Here is a 12,387-nt window from a genome sequence, read left to right as displayed (position 1 = left end):
CCATATATAGTCACTGCTGCTGCTGCTAAGTCGCTTCAATCGTGTCCGACTCTGTGCGACCCCAGAGACGGCAGCCCACCAGGCTCTGCCGTCCCTGGGATTCTCCAGGCAAGAACACTGGAGTGGGTTGCCATTTCCTTCTCCAACATATGTGTATACACATACATATATATGTATATATACATCTGATTGGTTCCGTTTTTTGGAGAATCTTAATGCAGCAGTCCAGAGTTGTTAAAACATGTAAAAATATAGTATGTTTGTATTATAGTATGTAATCAAATTGCAGCACATACCATCTCTCACAATCTTTTTCATTCATCATAGAAATCTATTAAAGAAGCTACTTTTTTCCTTACAACTGCCCAGTGCTATTTATTGTTCTGTTGTTCCTCCTGAATTTTGAAATTTTACTGTTTTGTTATTTTGAGGAGATACAGGAGTTAGATTTTTCCAGATAAAAACGAATAGAAGCATTCTTTTATTTTGCAAATGGCTGTTTCATCTCTCTTCCTAGTCCTGTGACATTTCCAGTTCTGTTTTTTTTTTAATATTACCAAGCGGCTTATTAAATGACTCTCGTGCAAATGGAAAAGTTAGTTTTCAGAGAAAATTGGACACGTATCTATATTCAAGTTATACAGTGTTTCATATTTAATTGTTCCCCCAAATGTATGATTTTCATATAATGCAGAATAAACTGTGTTACTTGAAAAGACAGCATAGATGTGCAAGACCTTTTGACTCACCTGGTAGGACTGGGTGAGCCCTGGGGATTCTTAGGTGTCTTGGACAGTCTATCAAAAAGACCCAGATTCACTTTTCACCACAACTACTACCATCTACTGAGCATCTGTTATGCTGTGTAAAGTCACTGTGTGTCTTCAGGCCAGTTACATGGACACGATGGAAGTGTCCATTTTTAAAATTAAGGAGAAACAGTACCTCCCTAGAGAGATGTGGTAAAGATTCAATAGGATAGTGTCCATGAATGCTCAGCCAGTGCCTAGCCCAGAGTGTGTTCCCAATAGACTTATGATTTTATGATTATGGTTCAGTCAAAAGTAATTGCGAGTCATGACCTTGCTCTCAAAATGTTTTTGGATTCACACCTAGAATTGTGGAGCTACATCACGTTACTGAGCCTTGAGAAAGGAAACTCAGCTGTTTAAACACGTTCAGAACATGGACTCAGTCCCGAGCACTCTGCCAGACACTGCGGTATGCAAAAGGAGCATGGCTGGCCCTTGCCCTCAGGGAGCTAGAAAGGTAGGCTTTAACACACTGAGCTTAAATCCTTCATCCTTGGTAAAACTGTGACATGTAGATAGCGCTTCACTGTCTCAACTGAGACTCTGAGATGAAAAGTTCCTAAAAGGCAGAGATGAGATTTGAATCTTGGTCTGTCTAAATGAAAACACAAAACTTTCTATTGACCCAATATCTTATTTAACCTTCATATCAATCTAATTGGTAAAAAGTAGTGATAAACCCTACATTGTACATACATTCACATGCCCTTATAGAGAACGTGACACGTACAAGCCTTGGTCCTGGAAATTCAAATGGGAACAAAATACAATCTCTTCCTTCAAAAGTGGACACTCTGGTGGGGATGCTAAAGGACACAATTATGTACAAGAAAGCACATCGAGGAAGGCTTCACAAATGTCTGGAAGCGTGAAGTATGGTAACAGGAGAAAACAGGCTCAGAAAGGTTCAATTATTTGCCCAAGATATATAGCTAGTCAGTGGCAAAGTCCAAGATTTGAACCCAAATCTGCCTGGTTCCGTTTGTTCTCGCAAAGAGTCAGATGTGACTGAAGCAACTTGGCACGCATGCAGACATGAGCACTCAAGGCTGTAGGACCTTCTGGAGATGATCTCAGATTTGGGTGGAAAATGGGATGTAGGGCATTAGAAAGACTGCTCTCTACCTGCGTTCACTCTATGTCTTGTTTGAATATTAGATTGCCATAAAATTAATAGTCCTTTGGACCTCTGCCACCTTAACTAATTAATATTCCCCAATGAATACCTAATATTGTGCTTCAAAGTGTTTTCAAAGCAACTTCTGTACGTAGACATTGTGTTATCTGATCTTCACAACACTCTCAGGGGCAAATGGTTCCCTTCCCATTATTGCCATGAAGGAAAACAAGTCTTGGAAGAAGAGCCATGCCCTAGGTCACACAGCTACATGGATGGTGGAGCTGGGGTGAGAATGCAGGACTCCTGAGCCCTCCCAATTTCCACTCTCTTCAGCTCCAGCCTCTGCCTAGTATGGCTGAGAAAATGTAAAGGAGAGGTTCTTAAGTTTTGGTGCCATGTATCCCTTTGGAAATCTGGTGAAGCCTATGATCACATCAGATCAGATCAGTCGCTCAGTCGTGTCCGACTCTGCGACCCCATGAATCACAGCACGCCAGGCCTCCCTGTCCATCACCAACTCCCGGAGTTCACTCAAACTCATGTCCATCGAGTCGGTGATGCCATCCGGCCATCTCATCCTCTGTCGTCCCCTTCTCCTCCTGCTGCCAATCCCCTCCCAGCATCAGAGTCTTTTCCAATGAGTCAACTCTTCGCATGAGGTGGCCAAAGTATTGGAGTTTCAGCTTTAGCATCATTCCTTCCAAAGAACACCCAGGACTGATCTCCTTTAGAATGGACTGGTTGGATCTCCTTGCAGTCCAAGGGACTGTCAAGAGTCTTCTGCAACACCACAGTTCAAAAGCATCAATTCTTCAACGCTTAGCTTTCCTCACAGTCCAACTCTCACATCCATACTTGACCACAGGAAAAACCATAGCCTTAACTAGACGGACCTTTGTTGGCAAAGTAATGTCTCTGCTTTTGAATATACTATCTAGGTTGGTCATAACTTTCCTTCCAAGGAGTAAGCGTCTTTTAATTCCATGGCTGTGATCACCATCTGCAGTGATTTTGGAGCCCCAAAAAAATAAAGTCTGACACTGTTTCCACTGTTTCCCCATCTATTTCCCATGAAGTGATGGGACCAGATGCCATGATCTTCGTTTTCTGAATGTTGAGCTTTAAGCCAACTTTTTCACTCTCCTCTTTCACTTTCATCAAGAGGCTTTTGAGTTCCTCTTCACTTTCTGCCATAAGGGTGGTGTCATCTGCATATCTGAGGTTATTGATATTTCTCCTGGCAATCTTGATTCCAGCTTGTGCTTCTTCCAGCCCAGCATTTCTCATGATGTACTCTGCATATAAGTTCAATAAGCAGGGTGACAATATACAGCCTTGATGTACTCCTTTTCCTATTTAGAACCAGTGTGTTGTTCCATGTCCAGTTCTAACTGTTGCTTCCTGACCTGCATATAGGTTTCTCAAGAGGCAGGTCAGGTGGTCTGGTATTCCCATCTCTTGAAGAATTTTCCACAGTTTATTGTGATCCACACAGTCAAAGGCTTTGGCATAGTCAATAAAGCAGAAATAGATGTTTTTCTATTAAATATTTTTAAATACATGAAATAAAAAGGTCAATACCACTATCAAAACACATGTGTGACATAGTAACATATGTGCTCCTGTAACATATTAAATAACAATGAGTAATGACAGCTCTAATAACCATTATAATTTTGAAGTACATGAACATAAATATTTCCAAAAATATGCAATAACTTTTGATGTGATAATATACTTATGTAAAAATCACAGGTACTGCTAATACCTCCGCATTTTGTTTGCCTGCATTTATAATGGAAGAAAATGCCAAGTCTCAGTTAGAGGTCAGTGGAAATCTAAACATATTTTTTCCATCCAAATTCACATGCTTCCTAAGTTTTTTCTACAGTCTCTAAGTTAAAAAAAAAAACCTCCTCATAGAGGAGGTTGATGAAATGTAAACTGAGAGCCCCCAAAGTGGGACCAGGATTAATTTCCTTAAATACATTAGTGCCCATCACATAGCACCAGTAAATTTTATAAATGGTAGAAATACTGATTTTTTTTTTTTGAAATGGTGAAATTCTAAGTCAATGCAAAGCTGGCAGAAGGGTCCCCAGCCTGTATTTCTGGGTGAAGAAGTGACAGATGAGCTTCAGTGTGAGCAAACACAAAGTGCGGCATTTAGGAAACAGCGAGCCAAATGCTATTCACAAGATGTTAGTCTCCAAACCGTCAGTTGCGGCACAGGAAAGGGAACTGAGAATTGTTGGAGAGAAGTCCCTGAGGACATCTGTCCAATGTGTGGTTGGAATCATAAAAAGACAACAAATTCTAAACATGTTAAAAAATAGAAACAAAATATAAGACATCATCTTATTCTCATTTTTTTAAAAAGTTTCATACCCACATCAGTACAACAGTGTGTTTCCATGTGGCTGGGCCTCCAGACATGAAATTCAACATTTCAGTTCAAATGTTGCTCAAGTCATTTTGTCCAAGACGCTTCGCCAGCCAGTAGGGAATGCAAGGATGAATATGACAGGGTACCTACCCTTGAGTTTGAAGAGGAGTTCTAAGAATGAAGACTGCTGGGTTTCAATAACAAAATATGTTCTACTGTGTGGACCAGAACCATACAAACCAAGAGAAAAACCTGGAATGTTGAATTCAGTATTTTTCACATAAGTTCCTTTACCCTCCCCTCTCCCGCTCCCTCTCCCTCCGCCTCTGTCTTTCACACACACCAGTATTACAATCATGCTTTATTTAGTCAGCAACAGAAGACACTGAAGTACTTGAGTTTACAGGATAACTGAAACATGAAACATCCCTCCAATATCAATTTTTATTTAAAACATCATTTTAAATGAAAACACTTCTAGGATGTTTTATATCCATTCCCATACTGTTAGAGGATGCTGGACCTGTCCCGACCTTGCTGTGATGGCACCATATTGAATCATCATAACAACTATTAACTAAAAACATTAGTTATGAGAAAACTGCTGAGAAAAGAATATTCTAGAAATGCTGCAGAGGGGGGCAGGCACTTTTAGCCCTTCAGACAGTTGAGATTCTGAGTAATCTGTATCTAGTGGTCCCACGGGTAGTTCTTAGCCCCGGCATTTCTAGAATGATGAGCCTGCGTTAGCATAGGTAGGTAGTACTGCTGGAGGCTGCTTTTAGCCACTTAATGAGGAAGGATGTGTATCAGTGGAATCAGTCAGATTCACCAACCTCTGCCCAAATATGCTAGTGAGAAATACTACCATGAAATGACAATTTGGTTTATCAGACAGCTAACTGAAGCAAATTGGACTCCTTGGTTCTATCCCTGGCCCCAAGCCCTTAGGCAAGTCACTCAGTCTCTGGGTCCCATGAGAGGATGGGAGAGATGATGCTTGAATTGCTGGCTAAGCTTTTCTTTCTTGCTCAACTAATAGAACCGAGTAGGGCCATGACAGAGTCCCTCAGCCTGTAGCGGCCCAGGTTGATGAGCATGTGCTCTGGCCAGTGTTCAGAAAGTGAATCTGCACTGTTCTCAACTTGGTAAGCCAGTGTCAGCGCAGGACTCATAGCACATGAGAGTCCTGAGGGACAAAGGTGGCGGGAGGCACAGGTAGAGATATTTCGCTGCCATCCTCTCCCATGTGAACGCTCCGGAGACTGTATTTACTCCTTTCTGCCTCCAGTTAGCCCATGATTCCCTCCTCCTTCATTCAGAAAGGCACAAGGACAGAATAAAATCATACCTACTGCAGACACCAAGCCCCAAGGCCAGTCTGGAATCAGACTTTCTATGGTCACCTGAGCATAACTCTGCTGCGTCCAGCAAGGCAGTCAGAGCCTCTAGCAGCAGCTGCTTCAGCTGGTTCTCATGCCTCAGGCAGTCCTCTGCAGCGGAATAAAGGAAGCCTGTTGAGTCTGTGCGACTCCCAAAGCAAGCTATTCTCATGCAACTCACTGTAGCGACAGTGGGCTGGAATGGAAGCATCCCAGCTGACATTCACAGGGAAGCAGGTATGTCTTACTCACATAAAGGCTATGGGTCCAGAAGTGGACACTTGGAGTAGGATGGAGTGGCCCCTCTGGTTCTTCATTTCTCTGTGAAATATCAGGACCGGCTTATGTGGCATCAACATGCATATTGGTTCCTAATAGATGTTACCCTGAATGTACATACTACTGATCCCAAGAAATACAAATGCCTTCTAAGTACTGCTCCCATCTTTTACCTATCCAGTCAGCTACTGACTCACTAGCACACATGTCAGCTTTAACAGCCTGCCCCATGGGCTCTTGCCCATCTTAGCCCTAAGAACCTTTCTTCCCTGGCCAGGAAGCAGCACTGCACTGAGGGTGTGCCTTGCTCACCCCAGGGCTGAGACTCAACTAATTTTAGTTAGATGCAGGCAGCTGGCTCATGGTTCTCAGGGATCACCTGGCATATTGGCACAGGGCAATCATGTTGTACTTTTCACTGTCCCTAGGGCTTCAGCATTTGCTGTTGTCAAGCAAAGTCATCCTCAAGGTACCACTCTGCTCAGGAGACAAGATAATGCCAAGGTCTCAACCAGGAACCTCAGAGCAGATGCGACTGCCTGAGTCCCCTGGTTCTGAAAGTTCCTTTAAAACTTCCCCCAAAAGGGAAAAGCTAAGCAAAAATGAAAATGAATACAAAACTTTATGCTACTAGACTTCTTTGGCTGTGCAGTGGTTAAGACTCCACGCTTCCACTGCAAAGAGCACAGGTTTAATCCCTGGTCAGGGAACTAAGGTCCCACATGCTATGCAGCCAAAACAAAAAGTTTATGCTATCCCCCAGTGTTCGTAGCAGCCTTAGTTACAATTGCCAAGACATGGAGACAACCTAAGCATCTATCAACACATGAATGACTAAAAGACACACACACACACATACATATACACACAATGAAATACTACTCAGCCGTGAAAAGGAATGAAAATTTGCCATTTGCAGCAACATAGATAGACTTAGATGGTATTATGCTAAATGAAATGTCAGACAAAGGCAAATATTATATGATATCACTTATATGTGGAATCTAGAAAATACAACAAGCTAGTTAATATAACCAAAAAGAAGTGGAATTACAGAGAACAAAATAGTGGTTACCAGTAGGGAGTGAGGGGAGAAGAAGTATAGGGGTGGGGGAGTGGGAGGTACAAACTGTTGGATATAAGAAAGGCTCAATGATGTATTGTACAACATGGGGAATATAGCCATTATTTTGCAATAACTGTAAATGGAGAGTAACCTTTCCATTATATAAATTATATAAAAATAAAAAATTTTAACAGAGGCCATAAAATATAGCACTCAAAACTAAGAAAGTTTGAAGGGTGGCAGTGTTGCCACTGTTACCTCTGATGAGACACAAGGCTTGGACTTGGACTTTCCAGGAAAAATGAGATGTTTGACCACCTTAAGGTTAGAGTTGTGTCTTCCCTGTAGCTCATACGGTAAAAGAAACTGCCTGCAAAGCAGGAGATCTGGGTTTTATCCCTGGCTCAGGGAGATCCTCTGGAGAAGGGAATGGCAACCCACTCCAGTATTCTTGCCTGGAGAATCCCAAGGACAGAGGAGCCTGGTGGGCTACAGTCTGTGGGGCTGCAAAGAGTCAGACAAGAGTGAATGACTAAAGCTATACTACTGCTGTGTGTTGTGATAATAATTATATAAAATATCTTAACGTATATTTAGAATTAAATAATCTAAACGCAACTATATTTCACCCAGTATGTCTATAAATACAATGTAGGAAATACAAGAGTTGAGGACTTAGATATGAACCTCTTACTTAAATAGAAGAAGGTCTCATTAAAAAAAAATCTTCATGCTATCCTGAGCATAAGGAAACAGGCACATCCTCTCTTCTGGTGTGAGCGTGAACAGTAAAACCTTTCAGAAGGCAATCATATGTTACTCTAACAATTTCACTTCTAGAAATCTATCCCTGAAAAATAGCAGAGAAAAGTGCTAAGATGAATGTCACACGGATATTTAATAACAAATAATTAGAAACAATCCAGATGGGCAAAATTAGGGCTAAGAGAATACCATATAGCAATGAAAACCTACATCAATATGGGAAGTATTCATGATATGTTTAGTAAGTGAGGAAAGTAGTCTGCTTCATATCTGTACATCATGCTGTAGTTTTGTTTAAAATATGTTAATATATATATACATCTGTGGACACATGCAAAGAAAGGACTGATGCCACACTGTTAGCAATGGCTGTTTCCAGATGGTAGACACAAAGGGAATTTTTCTGTGGTGTTCTGTTTTCCAAATGTCTTATGTTGAATATGCATTACTTCTGTAATCAGAAAGAAGCTATTAAAAGAATATTTAAATGTGGAAGCAAAAAAAGTTATCAGATTGTACAGTATAACAGAGGTTCTAAGTCTAAATTGTAGGGTTTCCATCTTCAGCCTTGTAGCAACCATCTAGCCCTTCTCTCCCTGGGTGTACCTGTTTTCAGATTAAACGTCTCCTCCCTCTTTTTCCTGTTTTCTTCTTATCTGTGGTAGGTTAGGAACCATATCATTAAGCCTATAAACAACTTAATATAAGAAACAATTGAGTAAAGACCTGAAAGTTAAATTAGAGAAAATCACTGATTTATGACGCAAATTTTTACACCCAATTCTGTAACCTTCATATCCACTCAATTTCATGTCATACCTAAAAAAAGGCAAAAACTTTAACCTGGCATTCAGAGATCTTCATATTTTAGCCAAAGACCTCATTTCTAATCTTTCTCACTTCCACCACACTTCACACACCCTACGTAAGCCTAACTGAACTCCATGTGCTTCCTTCTACATCCATAAACCCAAATACTACCCATTCTTCAAGTCCTGGCTCAAATGATATCTCCTCCATTAAGCCCTCCTGGATTGCTCTCACTCCCTTCCCATAGGTGAATGACTTCTCCCTTCTTTGAGCTCCCAATAACCCTTTATCTTCACCTCCAAAGTAAAACTTAAGCACTGTCTACCTTGTAGTATGACCATGTACCTGTCATCCTCTGTACGCGGACCACATCTGATTCATTCACTCATTCACTCAGCAAATATTTATGGAGCGTCTACTACATGCTCACAACTATTCCAGGCATGGATGATGCAACAGTAAACAATCAGAGAATATTCCTTGACCTTATTGAGTTTGCTTTTTTAGTGAGGGGGTTTCTCTTAGTCAGGTCGTGAGTGAAAGTCATTCAGTTGTGTCTGACTCTTTGCGAACTCATGGACTATGCAGTCCATGGAATTCTCCAGGCCAGAATACTGGAGTGGGTAGCCTTTCCCTTCTCCAAGGGATCTTCCCAACCCAGGGATCAAACCCAGGTCTCCCGCAGTGCAGGTGGATTCTTTACCAGCTGAGCCACAAGGGAAGCCCAAGAATACTGGAGTGGGTAGCCTATCCCTTTTCCAGTGGATCTTCCCAACCCAGGAATCGAACTGGGGTCTCCTGCATTGCAAGCAGATTCTTTACCAACTGAGCTATCAGGGAAGCCCAGGTTGGTCAGGTCAGCCCAGGTTGGTCAGGTCAGGTTGCCATAATATTGATAAGATACCATAGACTGGGTGGCTTAACCAATAGAAATTTATTTCTCACAGTTCTGAAGGTTGGAAAGTGCAAGATCGAGGTGCTGATTGATTCATTTCCCCAGTGAGGAGTTTCTTCATGGCTTGCAGATATCAACCATCTGACTGTGTCCCCACACGGGAGAACAGGAGAGGAGGTGGGGAGAATCAGACTGTTTGGTGTCTATTCTTGTAAGGAGACTAATCCATCACGAGGACCCCACCCTCATGACCTCAGCTAAACCTAATTACTTCCCAAAGTCCTCATCGCCAAATACTATCACGTGGGGGTTTGGGCTTCAGCATATAAATTTTCAGGGATACAATTCAGCCCATAGCAGGAATTCAGTAAATTATATGGTATATGAGAAGGTACTAAGTGCTAGGGGGAAAGGTAAAGAAGGGAAAGAGAATAGGGAATATGGTGGGGGTATTAAACTTTAAATAGAATGAACACTTGAGAAAACATCATACAAGCAAAGACTTTTTTTAAAGATAAGGAAATGAGTTATGTGGATGACTGCTACTAGGTTGATGATGGAAACCCTACAATTTAGACTTAGAACTTGTGCTACTGTATAATCTGATAACTTTTTTAGGCAAGTGCAAGGATCCTGAGGCAAAAGCTTACCTGAAGTTGTCAAGGAGCAGCAAGGAACACACTATACCAGGAGTGAAGGTGAGAGGAAAGATGAGCTGAGAAAGATAACAGGCCAGATCCTGTGGGCCAATCTAGGCTACTATAAGGACTTTGGAGTTCATTCTGAGTGAAAAATGGAACCATCACAGGATTTTGAGCAGAGGAGAAATGTAACTAACATTTTCAAAGGCTCACTCTGGATGCTAAGTGGAAAGTAGAGTGTAAGTGGTAAGGGATGAAATAGGGAGACCAGGGGGAGGCTATTGCAGTTATCCCAGTGAGAAACAAACAAAGGCAGTTTTGAACCATGTAGTAGAACTGGAAGTAATGTGAAATGGAAAGACTCCAGGTATATTTTGAAGATATAAAATAAATGAATATAGGACATGACGGAAAGAGAGCAATAAGGAATTAAGCTCCTTGGGGTAAGCAACTGGAATTTACTGCAATGGGGGAGATTGTGGAGAAGTAGATTTGAGAAGGAGGATCAGATTCGGATGTGTTAACTTTGAGATGCCTTTCTCTCTTTAAGGTAGAACTCTCAAGAAGGCAGCTGGACAAAGGAACCTGAAGGTCAGAAGAAGTCCAAGATGAGGATATACAATCGAAATTGTCACCAGCTTTTAGATGGCATTTAAAGTCTTGAAATTAAATGAGATTGCCAATGGAATGACAGAGCCCAAGAGAACGCTAAGGTTAAAAGGTCAGGAATATTTAAAAAAAAAAAAAAAGCGAGCAAGTGATACTGAAAAGGAGCACTGAAAACCAAGAGAGTGTAGCACCTTAGAAGCCAAGTGAAGAAAGCATATGAAAGAAGAAAGAGTGAATGCTTCAGAACACTGCTGAGGAGTCGAGTAATATGAGAACTGACCGCTGGATCTAGCAATGTGAAGGGCACCGGTGACCTTGCAGTTTCAGTAGGCATGGGTACAAAAGCCTGACTGAAGGGGGTTTAGGAAAGAATGAAAGGATGGGGCCGAAGCTGAAGGGGAAAATCAAGTCAAGAGAGGATTTTTAAAGATAGAAAAATGACAATATTATTGCCTGCTGCTGCTGAGAATGATCAAGAAGATAGGGGAAATGGTCAATAAATGAGCTTGCAAAAGGTACAAAGTGAACTAGAGAGAAGGAAGGAAGAAATGAAAAGAGAAAAGGAGAAGGGAGGCAGCAAAAGTGAGAGCCAGAGAGAATTAAACTTTTAAAGTTGGTTGTAGAAAAAGGTAATCGTGTCCATCAGCCTCTTTATCTTGCTTGGGGGTGACTGTAGGGCACTTGAACTGGCTTAGGCAAAGCAGATTTCAAGAAATGCTACAAGGATTTATGTTATAATATCAAGAGCATGGAATCTGACTGCAAGGGTACAAGTCCTAACTTTGTGACCTTGGGCAAGCTATTGAATCTCCTAAAAACAAATATCATATATTAACACATATATGTGGAATCTAGAAAAACGGTATAGATGATCTTATTTGCAAAGCAGAAATAGACATAGGGAACAAACGTATGGACACCAAGGGAGGGAAGGGGGATGGGATGAATTAGGAGACTGAGAAGGACATATATACATTATTGATAATATATGCAAAATAGATAACTAATGAAAAACTACTGTGTAGCTCAGGGAACTCTACTTAATGCTCTGTGGTGACGTGAATGCGAAGAAAATCTGAAAATGATGTGCATAGTTATATGTATAGCTGATTCACTGCTGTACAGCAGAAACTAACACAACATTGCAAAGCAACCATACTCCAATAAAAAATTTTAAAAAGCTATCCAATCTTCCCATGCCTTAATTTCTTCATCTGTAAAATGGGGATGGTAACATCATCTTCCTCATAGGGTTTTTATAAGGCTCAAATAAATTACTTGTAGTGCTTGGAGCATGATGTACATGTGAACTATCATCATCACTCTCTCAGAGAATAAAGGCCAGGAATCCCCCTGGGCCTACGAAACAACTGAACCTGAGCCATAGGATTAGCCTTTCATCTGCATGCCCCCTGTCTCTACTCCTATCTGCAGCATGACTTCATTCTTTCCTCTCACTACTATCACCAGTGACTCCAGAGCATCACATTTTAACAAAGCCAGCTACCCAGAAGAGGGATAACTGAACTAACTCTCTGATCTTAAATACAGAAACTCTGTAGAAAGGACTCAATGGTCAACTTGATTCAAGTGCCCAGACCAGGCAGCCATGGGACTAGTGT

General features: G+C 41.3%; 1 long non-coding RNA gene across 1 annotated transcript; it reads left to right on the top strand.

Annotated features, from left to right (window-relative positions):
- Nucleotides 1-9,361: 9,361 nt before the first annotated feature.
- On the top strand, nt 9,362-11,306 carry LOC123465424. Its single transcript, XR_006640657.1, has 2 exons — nt 9,362-10,213; nt 10,707-11,306. It is a non-coding gene; the product is annotated as an uncharacterized LOC123465424 (long non-coding RNA).
- The last annotated feature ends 1,081 nt before the right edge of the window (nt 11,307-12,387 follow it).

Source organism: Bubalus bubalis, chromosome X (assembly GCF_019923935.1).
Source record: "Bubalus bubalis isolate 160015118507 breed Murrah chromosome X, NDDB_SH_1, whole genome shotgun sequence".
NCBI lineage: Eukaryota > Metazoa > Chordata > Mammalia > Artiodactyla > Bovidae > Bubalus > Bubalus bubalis.
Note: the sequence above shows the minus strand (reverse complement) of the source record. Positions and strands in the feature narration are given on the sequence as shown.